The sequence below is a fragment of the Triticum dicoccoides genome, chromosome 3B (genome assembly GCF_002162155.2).
Source record: "Triticum dicoccoides isolate Atlit2015 ecotype Zavitan chromosome 3B, WEW_v2.0, whole genome shotgun sequence".
In the NCBI taxonomy this organism is placed as follows: domain Eukaryota; kingdom Viridiplantae; phylum Streptophyta; class Magnoliopsida; order Poales; family Poaceae; genus Triticum; species Triticum dicoccoides.
In genome coordinates, this window is record NC_041385.1 from 864,495,890 (window position 1) to 864,507,868 (window position 11,979).

An 11,979-nucleotide genomic window follows, 5' to 3' on the forward strand; every position below is an offset into this window, starting at 1 on the left:
TGTCGATAACCCTTAGCGACAAGTCGAGCTTTATAGATGGTGACATTACCATCTGCGTCTGTCTTCTTCTTAACGATCCATTTGTTTTCTATCGCTCGCTGATCATCGGGCAAGTCTGTCAAAGTCCATACTTTGTTTTCATACATGGATTATATCTCGGATTTCATGGCTTCAAGCCATTTGTTGGAATCCGGGCCCGCCATTGCTTCTTCATAGTTCGAAGGTTCATTGTTGTCTAACAACATGATTTCCAGGACAGGGTTGCCGTACCACTCTGGTGCGGAACGTGTCCTAGTGGACCTACGAAGTTCAGCAGTAACTTGATCCGAAGTACCTTGATCATCATCATTGTTTTCCTCTTCAGTTGGTGTGGGCATCACAGGAACGGTTTCCTGTGCTGCGCCACTTTCCCGCTCAAGAGGTAGTACTTCATCGAGTTCTACTTTCCTCCCACTTACTTCTTTCGAGAGAAACTCTTTTTCCAGAAAGCATCCGTTCTTGGCGACAAAGATCTTGCCTTCGGATCTTAAGTAGAAGGTATACCCGACAGTTTCCTTAGGGTATCCTATGAATACGCATTTTTCCGACTTGGGTTCGAGCTTTTCAGGTTAAATTTCTTGACATAAGCATCGCATCCCCAAACTTTCAGAAACGACAGCTTAGGTTTCTTTCCAAACCATAATTCATACGGTGTCGTCTCAACGGATTTAGACGGTGCCCTATTTAAAGTGAATGTAGCTGTCTCTAGAGCGTATCCCCAAAATGATAGCGGTAAATCGGTAAGGGACATCATAGACCGCACCATATCCAATAGGGTGCGATTACGACGTTCGGACACACCGTTTCGCTGAGGTGTTCCAGGCGGCGTGATCTGTGAAACGATTCCACATTTCCTTAAGTGTGTACCAAATTCGTGACTTAAGTATTCTCCTCCACGATCTGATCGTAAGAATTTTATCTTTCGGTCACGTTGATTCTCTACCTCATTCTGAAATTCCTTGAACTTTTCAAAGGTCTCAGACTTGTGTTTCATTAAGAAGACATACCCATATCTACTCAAGTCATCTGTGAGAGTGAGAACATAACGATATCCTCCGCGAGCCTCAACGCTCATTGGACCGCACACATCGGTATGTATGATTTCCAACAAGTTGGTTGCTCGCTCCATTGTTCCGGAGAACGGAGTCTTGGTCATTTTGCCCAAAAGGCATGGTTCGCACGTGTCAAACGATTCATAATCAAGAGACTCTAAAAGTCCATCATCATGGAGCTTCTTCATGCGCTTGACACCAATGTGACCAAGGGGGCAGTGCCACAAGTATGTGGGACTATCGTTATCAACTTTAAATCTTTTGGCATCTACACTATGAACATGTGTAATATTACGTTCGAGATTCATTAAGAATAAACCATTGACCATCGGAGCATGACCATAAAACATATCTCTCATATAAATCGAACAACCATTATTCTCAGACTTAAATGAGTAGCCATCTCGTATTAAACGAGATCCTGATACAATGTTCATGCTCAAACTTGGCACTAAATAACAATTATTAAGGTTCAAAACTAATCCCGTAGGTAAATGTAGAGGCAGCGTGCCGACGGCGATCACATCGACTCTGGAACCATTCCCGACGTGCATCGTCACCTCGTCCTTCGCCAGTCTCCGTTTATTCCGCAGCTCCTGCTGTGAGTTACAAATATGAGCAACGGCACCGGTATCAAATACCCAGGAGTTACTACGAGTACTGGTAAGGTACACATCAATCACATGTATATCAAATATACCTTTGGTGTTGCCGGCCTTCTTATCCGCTAAGTATTTGGGGCTGTTCCGCTTCCAGTGACCCTTCCCCTTGCAATAAAAGCACTCAGTCTCAGGCTTAGGTCCATTCTTTGACTTCTTCCCGGTAACTGGCTTACCAGGCGCGGCAACATCTTTGCCGTCCTTCTTGAAGTTCTTCTTACCCTTGCCCTTCTTGAACTTAGTGGTCTTATTGACCATCAACACTTGATGTTCTTTCTTGATTTCAGCCTCTGCTGACTTCAGCATCGAGAACACTTCAGGAATGGTCTTTTCCATTCCCTGCATGTTGTAGTTCATCACAAAGCTCTTGTAGCTTGGTGGGAGCGACTGGAGGATTCTGTCAATGACCGCCTCATCTGGGAGGTTAATGTTCAGCTGGGTCATACGGTTGTGCAACCCAGACATCTTCAGGATGTGCTCACTGACAGAACTGTTTTCCTCCATCTTACAACTGTAGAACTTGTCGGAGACATCATATCTCTCGACCCGGGCATGAGCTTGAAAAACTAGTTTCAGCTCTTCGAACATCTCATATGCTCCGTGATGCTCAAAACGCTTTTGGAGCCCCGGTTCTAAGTTGTAAAGCATGCCGCACTGAACGAGGGAGTAATCATCAGCGCGAGACTGCCAAGCATTCATAATGTCTTGGTTCTCTGGGACGGGAGCGTCACCTAGCGGTCCTTCTAGGACATATTGTTTCCTGGCAGCTATGAGGATGATCCTCAGGTTCCGGACCCAGTCCGTATAGTTGCTGCCATCATCTTTCAGCTTGGTTTTCTCTAGGAACGCGTTGAAGTTCATGTTGACATTAGCGTTGGCCATTGATCTACAAGACATATTTGCAAAGGTTTTAGACTAAGTTCATGATAATAAAGTTCTAATCAAATTATGAACTCCCACTTAGATTAGACATCCCTTTTGTCATCTAAGTGTTACACGATCCGAGTCGACTAGCCCGTGTCCGATCATCACGTGAGACGGACTAGTCATCGTCGGTGAACATTCTCATGTTGATCGTATCTTCTATACGATTCGTGTTCGACCTTTCGGTCTCCGTGTTCCGAGGCCATGTCTGCACATGCTAGGCTCGTCAAGTTAACCCTAAGTGTTTTCGCTGTGTAAAACTGTCTTACACCCGTTGTATGTGAACGTAAGAATCCATCACACCCGATCATCACGTGGTGCTTAGAAACGATGAACTGTAGCAACGGTGCACAGTTAGGGGAGAACACTTCTTGAAATTTTATAAGGGATCATCTTATTTACTACCGTCGTCCTAAGTAAACAAGATGCATAATACATAATAAACATCACATGCAATTATATAGTTGTGACATGATATGGCCAATATCATATAGCTCCATTGATCTTCATCTTCGGGGCTCCATGATCATCTTGTCACCGGCTTGACACCATGATCTCCATCATCGTGTCTTCATGAAGTTGTGACGCCAACGACTACTTCTACTTCTATGACTAACGTTTAGCAATAAAGTAAAGTAGTTTACATGACGTTATTCAATGACACGCAGGTCATACAAAAAAAATAAAGACAACTCCTATGGCTCCTGCCGGTTGTCATACTCATCGACATGCAAGTCGTGAATCCTATTACAAAAAACATGATCTCATACATCACAATTCATCATTCATCACAACTTCTGGCCATATCACATCACATGATCAATCGCTGCAAAAACAAGTTAGACGTCCTCTAATTGTTGTTGCATCTTTTACGTGGCTGCAATTGGGTTCTAGCAAGAACGTTTTCTTACCTACGAATCACCACAACGTGATTTTGTCAACTTCTATTTACCCTTCATAAGGGCCCTGTTCATCGATTCCGCTCCAACTAAGGTGGGAGAGACAGACACCCGCCAGCCACCTTATGCAACTAGTGCATGTCAGTCGGTGGAACCGGTCTCACGTAAGCGTACGTGTAAGGTTGGTCCGGGCCGCTTCATCCCACAATACCGTTGAGCAAGAAAAGACTAGTAGAGGCAAGTAAGATGACAAAATCCACGCCCACAACAAAATTGTGTTCTACTCGTGCAAAGAGAACTACGCATAGACCTAACTCATGATGCCACTATTGGGGAACGTTGCAGAAAATAAAAATTTTCCTACGGTTTCACCAAGATCCATCTATGAGTTCATCTAAGCAACGAGTTAAGGGAGAGAGTTTGCATCTACATACCACTTGTAGATCGCGTGCGGAAGCTTGCAAGGTGATGATGTAGTCGTACTCGACGTGATTCAAATCACCGATGACCAGCGCCGAACGGACGGCACCTCCGCGTTCAACACACGTACGGGACGGGAGACGTCTCCTCCTTCTTGATCCAGCAAGGGGGAAGGAGAGGTTGATGAAGATCCAGCAGCACGACGGCGTGGTGGTGGATGCAGGGCGTCACAGCAGCAGGGCTTCGCCGAGATTACGAGGGAGAGACGTAACGGGGGGAGATGGAGGCGCCAGGGGCTGGTGTGTGAAGTCCCTCCTCTCCCCCACTATATATAGGGGTGCCAGGGGGGGCGCCGGACCTAGTAGATGAGATCTACTAGGGGGGCGGCGGCCTAGGGGAGGTTTCCCTCCCCCCTAAGGCACCTAGGGGTGCCTTCCACCACTAGGACTCCTCCTAGGGGGAAACCCTAGGCGCATGGGCCTATAGGGGCTGGTGCCCTTGGCCCATGAAGGCCAAGGCGCACCCCCTAAAGCCCATGTGCCCCCCCGGGACAGGTGGCCCTACCCGGTGGACCCCCGGGACCCTTCCGGTGGTCCCGGTACAATACCGATAACCCCGAAACTTGTCCCGATGCCCGAAATAGCACTTCCTATATATAATTCTTTACCTCCGGACCATTCCGGAACTCCTTGTGACGTCCGGGATCACATCCGGGACTCCGAACAACATTCGGGTTTCTGCATATACATATCTTCATAACCCTAGCGTCACCGAACCTTAAGTGTGTAGACCCTACGGGTTCGGGAGACATGCAGACATGACCGAGACGTTCTCAGTCAATAACCATCAGCGGGATCTGGATACCCATGATGGCTCCCACATGTTCCTCGATGTTGTCATCGGATGAACCACGATGTCGAGGATTCGATCAAACCCTGTATGCAATTCCCTTTGTCAATCGGTACGTTACTTGCCCGAGACTCGATCGTCGGTATCCCAATACCTTGTTCAGTCTCGTTACTGGCAAGTCACTTTACTCGTACCGTAATGCATGATCCCGTGTCCAACACCTTGGTCACATTGAGCTCAATACGATGATGCATTACCGAGTGGGCCCAGAGATACCTCTCCGTCATACGGAGTGACAAATCCCAGTCTCGATCCGTGTCAACCCAACAGCTACTTTCGGAGATACCTGTAATGCACCTTTATAGTCACCCAGTTACGTTGTGACGTTTGATACACCCAAGGAACTCCTACGGTATCCGGGAGTTACACGATCTCATGGTCTAAGGAAGAGATATTCGACATTGGCAAAGCTCTAGCAAAACGAACTACACGATCTTTTATGCTATGCTTAGGATTGGGTCTTGTCCATCACATCATTCTCCTAATGATGTGATCCCGTTATCAACGACATCCAATGTCCATAGTCAGGAAACCATGACTATCTGTTGATCACAACGAGCTGGTCAACTAGAGGCTTACCAGGGACATATTGTGGTCTAAGTATTCACACGTGTATTACGATTTCCGGATAATACAGTTATAGCATGAATAAAAGACAATTATCATGAACAATGAAATATAATAATACTTTTATTATTGCCTCTAGGGCATATTTCCAACAGCAGGTTGGCGACCCGTTGACTTTCTGTCGCGTCCATCCCTATGGACACCACCTCACTTTTGTGGAAGTTAATTTTTAGTCCCGACATGAGTTCGAAGCACAACAGTATAGCTTTGACCGAAGCGATACTATGTGTGTCGGGCTCGAAAAGAAGAAGAGTGTCATCCGCGTATTGCAAGTGGGACACTCCTCCCGGGATTAGGTTGTCCACGACACCCCTAATGTGGCCGGCTAGACGAGCCCTGTCTAGCATGGCGCCTAAAGCGTCCGCCACAAAGTTAAAAAGCAACGGCGACGCTGGGTCCCCTTGACGCAGCCCGCGCTTGTTGCGGAAGAAGTTCCCTACTTCTCCGTTCACCGCGATCGCCGTTTGGCCTCCCGAGACCAACTGCATCATGCGGTGAACCCAAACCGACGAGAAACCTCGGTCCAGGAGTACCTGTCGGAGGAACTCCCAGTTCACGCGGTCGTACGCCTTCTCAAAATCGAGTTTGAGGAGAATCGCTGGCTGTCGAGCGCGCTTAAGGGAGTGGATAATTTCTTGAAGAACCAGCGGCCCCTCCAAGATGTTACGGCCCCGAATGAACGTGGACTGGGTTCTACTAATAATGCGGTGGACTATCGGAGACATGCGAGTAGAACAAGCCTTAGCACAAATTTTAAATGGGATGTTAATTAAGGCAATAGGTCGAAAAAGTCTAATATGATCCGCATCCGGGACCTTGGGGATCAAAGAGAGAACTCCAAAGTTCAGGCGGGAAATGTCTACCGTACCGCGTATAAAACCGTGATTGGAATTTGGAAAGGGTGCGAAAATTACCAAGAGCCGGACCGGCCGATGGCGTGCAGCGTCGCTCGCGTGCGTCGCGTCGTCACTGTGTGAGGACCCGGCCTGTGTGGCGTCCGGCCGCCGGCGCGGTGCCGCTGCCGATCTCCCGCATGTGTACGGGATGGCGATACGCAGGGGCCGTATGGAGTATCGTACGCGTCCACATAAATCTATCATGGATCGATTAGTCTTGTTAGTGGGAAAAAAGGTGGATCTATTAGGCTTGCGTACGTCACTACGTGAAGAGATCTTTTTTTTAGAGAAAACTACTGGAGTACGTGAGGAGATCGATCAGCAAGCGAACCGGCGTGCGTACACGCCCGCACGTGTGTCCTCCTGCGTTGGGCCAGTGCGGCGGTCTGGCTGAAACGGGCTGACCCTGATGCACAGCTCTTGGGCCACCCTGATGCGCCGGGCCTTATTACTTAATAGGTACTGCTAGCGATTTTTTTCACCCCTATTCCTGTGCATACGGCTCGGCCGAATGGGCTCCGCCCCTATGGCGAACCAGATATACATACAGGAATATCCAAGTTATTCTCACCTACCTCATCCACCCATGGCTTTGTCTGCTTTCCAAAAGAAAAAGTTATTCTACACTCTCCAGGAAGACACTCGGGCTCTGTAGTTTTTCTTTTTTTCACAAGAAAAAAAGTTGTATATTCGGCTGTCGCTCGATCTGCACGCAAAGCAGACAACTCGATACAGCTAGTGTATTTGCGTTTGGACGCAGATTGGATTCGAATTGGTTGCACTAGTGTATTTTGAAATTGATTCAACGGTGCATGCACGTGTTTAACTAGCTGCCACGTGGTTGAAGTTGCCGAAAGAGATGTCCGCACCAAGGCCCCACGATAGTACGGAGAGGCACGTACGTGTACGTAGTAACTCATGTTTGCTTGTCCGCAAGTTTTATAGGCGCCGGCCCACCGGCCGAACTGTTGGGCCGGTCAAGTTCTAGCCGCCCGATATATCCGTTCCCAACCGTCCGATTGCTTTGTTTTAAAAAAGTCAAACACGCAGAAAAAAAAACATGCATAGGAAACACGGAAAATAGGACAGCGTGCGCACATGCCAGATTTGTGCGCTCGCCGGCCGCCCGCGATAGTCCTCGTCTTCTGGTGCTTGCTTGCCACGGTGCCATGTCGCCCGTCACCCGCGCTCTCCTGCCGCTTGCCTGACGGTCGTGTCTGGTACTTGCCTTGGCTGCCTCTGCTCGTCATGGTTGCAACTTGTAGGACCTTGAAGTATGTCTAGAGGGGGGTGATTAGACTACTTGACCAATGAAAACTTAACCTTTTCCCAATTTTAGAGTTTGGCAGTTTTTAGCTACTTTAGGACAAGTCAAGCAATCATCACACAATTCAAGCAAGCGTGCAAAGAGTGTATAGGCAGCGGAAATTAAAGCATGCAACTTGCAAGAAAGTAAAGGAAAGGGTTTGGAGGATTCAAACGCAATTGGAGACACGGATGTTTTTGGCGTGGTTCCGATAGGTGGTGCTATCGTACATCCACGTTGATGGAGACTTCAACCCACGAAGGGTAACGGCTGCGCGAGTCCACGGAGGGCTCCACCCATGAAGGGTCCACGAAGAAGCAACCTTGTCTATCCCACCATGGCCGTCGCCCACGAAGGACTTGCCTCACTAGCGGTAGATCTTCACGAAGTAGGCGATGTCCTTGCCCTTACAAACTCCTTGGTTCAACTCCACAATCTTGTCGGAGGCTCCCAAGTGACACCTAGCCAATCTAGAAGACACCACTCTTCAAGAAGTAACAAATGGTGCGTTGATGATGAACTCCTTGCTCTTGTGCTTCAAATGATAGTCTCCCCAACACTCAACTCTCTCTCATAGGTTTTGGATCTGGTGGAAAGAAGATTTTAGTGGAAAGCAACTTGGGAAGGCTAGAGATCAAGATTCATATGGTAGGAATGAAATATCTTGGCCTCAACACATGAGTAGGTGGTTCTCTCTCAGAAATGGTAAGTTGGAAGTGTAGGTTCGTTCTGATGGCTCTCTTCACGAATGAAGAGGAGGTGGAGGGGTATATATAGCCTCCACACAAAATCTAACCGTTACACACAATTTACCAAACTCGGTGGGACCGATTCAATAGACTCGGTCGGACCGATTTAGTAAACCTAGTGACCGTTAGTGATATTCGGTGGGACCGACATGCAACTCGATAGGACCGATATGGTTAGGGTTAGAGCATAACGTAATCTCGGTGAGACCGATTACACAAACTCGGTGAGACCGATTTGCTAAAAAGCTTTCCAGAGAGTTGGTCAGGTAAACTCGGTGGGACCGATTTCCTCTTTTCAGTGAGACCGAAATGTTACAAAAAGGAAACACGGAGTTTACATTGCAATCTCGGTGGGACCGATCGCTCACTTCGGTTAGACCGAAACGTTACGAAGGGAAACAGAGAGATTGCAATCCCATCTCGGGGAGACCAAGATCCCTATCGGTAAGACCGATTTGCTTAGGGTTTGTGGCAGTGGCTATGACTTTTGGAACCGGTGGCGCCGGATAGAAAGAATCGGTGTGCCCGATTTTGGCTTTGGGTTTAGGTCATTTGTGGATGTGGGAAAGTAGTTGAGGGTTTTTGGAGCATATCACTAAGCACATGAAGCAAGAGGCTCATTAAGCAACACCTCATCCCTCCTTGATAGTATTGGCTTTTCCTATAGACTCAATGTGATCTTGGATCACTAAAATGTAAAATGAAGAGTCTTGAGCTTTTGAGCTTGAGCCAATCCTTTGTCCTTAGTATTTTGAGGGATCCATTTTCATCATCCATGGCATGCCATTCATTGAGCTTTCCTGAAATAATAGTCTTGGAATAGCATTAGCTCAATGAGCTATATGTTGTTATGAATTGCCAAAACCACCTAGGGATAGTTGCACTTTCAATCTCCCCCTTTTTGGTAATTGATGACAACATATAGATCAAAGCTTCGACAAATGATAATAAAATTAAATAACATCGTCTCTTTGAGAAGTATGTGATAAGCAAGAGCTCCTCCTAAATTTGTGCATAGTTTTAGATTTGCTTTGTACTGCAAATGCACAATGAATTAGGCTCATGGGTTACTCTTCCATGTCACATACATCTTGGTGGAGCGCTCAAAATAATAAACAATGAATACATGCACTCATCACCAAGCATAGTGAGTGATCAGATAAGATATATAGGATAATATCAAGCATGCATAAGTTCTTATGATCAAACACATGATCATCAATGTCTCACAAGCATAGTATCTCAACCAAAAGCAAACAAAGATTGAAAAACCATCAAATAAAGCAAGAGAGAACAAAAGCAACACTCTCTCTCTCGAAGCCTATAATCTATACATTTTTCTCCCCCTTTGGCAACAAGTTATCAAAAAGTTCATAGAAAATGCATAGTGCTAGATCGAATCTCAGGCTTGCTCTGCTGGTGGTGGTGTAGAGATGGCTCCTTGGACGAAGGCTTCAGTTGAAGTGGATGGAGCTGGAGGAGTTGGTGCTGGAGCTGGTTGCACTGGAACTCTAGGGGCAGTGGCTGGTGCTGAAGTTGTTGCTCTAGTGTCTGTCACTGGCACTGCAACTGTCCTCTGGGCTCTGGGCACTCTGGGAAACACATTGGTGGTTGTCTTGCCCTTCCTCTCCTACAAGTCATCCTACAGCTACTCCACAACTGACTGAATCTCAGTTACCTTGACATCTAGATCATAGAACTTTTGTTCCATGATTCTTTCCAGGCTCTCCTGGTTTTGAGTTAGGGTGGCCAACCCCTTCGCAATCCTCAGAGATGATGCTATCAAGTAACCAAGCTGCTCCTGTTTGGTTTTCAAGAAATATTCAGATGCCTCCTCTTGAGTTGGCATCTTGGCAGCCTTCTCCCTCTTTTCCTAAGCTTGAACTGATTGTGGATCATCTTCATTCATGACAACCTCATTGTCCTCAAAGTTTGGATAAAGTGGAAAGTGTTCCTTATCCAACTGATATTTTCCTGTGCCCATCTTTGAATTTATCAATTCTTGAATCTGAGGTGCATATCCACAGCTCCTCTTCTGATCTGCTGCAGTCCTCTTGATTGTTTCAATGATCAGGCTCATGACTTTGAACTTCTGTGGCACATCAAACACATGCAACATGTTGATGGCATGCCCTCTAATCATGTTATGGTCACCAGACTTGGGCAAAAAAGTGTGCCTCAGAATCCAATTTATGGTTGGCAACCCTGACAGCAGAAAGTGAACTGATCCAAACTTGTGAGTCTCTAATGCCTTGTCTGGAATTTCCTTGTACATGTGGGCCATTGAATTGTGACCCAACTTCTTCTCTGCATAAATGTCTAGGTCATCCTCTTTATCCTTGGGGGCATTGATCAGACTTGCCCATTCTTCAATAGTGGACTGGTATCTTGTACCTTCAGACATCCAAGCTATTCTTCCATCTGGGTAAAAGGGTGATGTGGTGTAGAACTGCATGATAAGCTCATCATTCCAGTTGGTGAACTTCTGTCCAACAAAATCTGCAACTCCACAAGCAACAAAGCTGTCTTGCACTCCAGGATAGTGTTGTTCATTTTCCTTGATGAATTTCCAGTCAACCCACCTCATGTCATAGACTATGGGCTTCTTGTCCAACAGAATTGTTTCATAGAAGTCCTGTTGTTCCTTTGTGTGTAACCTGTAGTCAACAATAGTTCTTCTTCTTGAAGCATATGGATCTTCCATTCTCCACAGTCTCAGCCCTGAATCCTTCCTGATTCTCATGTCCTCAGCCACAGGATGGGCATCATTGTGGTCCGGTATCTTGGGCTTGAGCTTTCTTAGAACTTGTCCTTCTTCATCTGAATCTTCAGCAACATTGGGCACTAGGGCCTTGTTCTTCTCAGCAGCTGGAATACTCCTAGTATTCCACTTTAGAACTTTCTTGGCCTTGGAGGCAGCTTTGGGTGCTTCCTTGGGCTTGGATGTTGCAGCCCCTGATCTGATTGCATCTCCCATAAGCTTAGCTGCCTTTGGAGCTGGTGCAGCATCCTCTTCCTCTTCCATCATGCACTACTGGAATCAACTACTTTGCCATCTGCCAGCTCTTTGCCGTCAGCTAGCAGACGACAAAGAAGCTCTTTGCCATCAGCTACCCGAAAGCAGACGGCAAAGAACTGGCTGATGGCAACCATCAGCCTATTATTTGCCGTCCGCTAGCTGAAGGCAAAGAATCTTTGTCGTCCGCTAGCAGACGACAAAGAGGGAGGAGGGCCCCATTGAGGAGCTGGTTAAAAAAATACTTAACGTCCCCCCGCTTTGCCGTCCGCAGCAGACGGCAAATATGAACAAAAGCGGACGGCAAAGGAGGGCGGATGGCAAAGGCTATCCTAACTAACCTAACTAACGGCCGAGCCCCCTCCCCCGCCCGTTACTCATCTCTTCTCCCTCGACCTGCTCCGCCCCCGCCCCTGCCACCCCACCGCGCCGCCCCCGCCCCCGCCCTCGCCGCCCCCGCCGCCGCCCCCTGCCGCCCGGTGC